This window comes from Bidens hawaiensis, unplaced genomic scaffold, assembly GCF_021521415.1.
Source record: "Bidens hawaiensis isolate Kalapana, Puna unplaced genomic scaffold, B.hawaiensis_p1.1 tig00028999_1, whole genome shotgun sequence".
In the NCBI taxonomy this organism is placed as follows: domain Eukaryota; kingdom Viridiplantae; phylum Streptophyta; class Magnoliopsida; order Asterales; family Asteraceae; genus Bidens; species Bidens hawaiensis.
The window spans coordinates 157,661-158,217 of NW_027494768.1; positions in this window are offsets into that span (position 1 = coordinate 157,661).

The window sequence follows — 557 nt, forward strand, 5'->3', positions numbered from 1 at the left end:
CATCATGTACCAACAGACTCCCCCTTGGCAGTAGCTTCATATCTCTAACTTCAAGCACGTGTCTTGTAATCTTCAACAATCTTGTATCTTTCATCTTCACGAATGAACTCCTTCTCGTACACAAACCGAAACAACTCTTTGATATTTCTTCGCTTCGTCTTTCCAAGCAGGAATATAAAATATTTTCTTCTCGTTCAGCACCTGCAGATCAGCTTGAGACAAATTCACTAAATGCATAGGATCATATACTCTCATCAGCTCTTGTTCATCTTCATCCTCCATTACTGCTTCAGCTGTTTCACAATCAACGTACCACCATTTCAGATCTTTGAGCACATCCTTGGGCATTTGTTTCATCGGCATTTCTTTTAAACACTAGATCGGCTTATACTTCATAATCATCCAAGGCTTGCCATCTGCTCTCAATCCTCTATCTTTGTCTTTAATAAGTTTTCCCTTTTGTGGTTTCAACAGCTTGAACTTCTTCTCTTTTATACTTTCCTTCCAAACAATCTTTCCAATGACTCTAGCTATGTTATCATCACTCCTGTTTATCA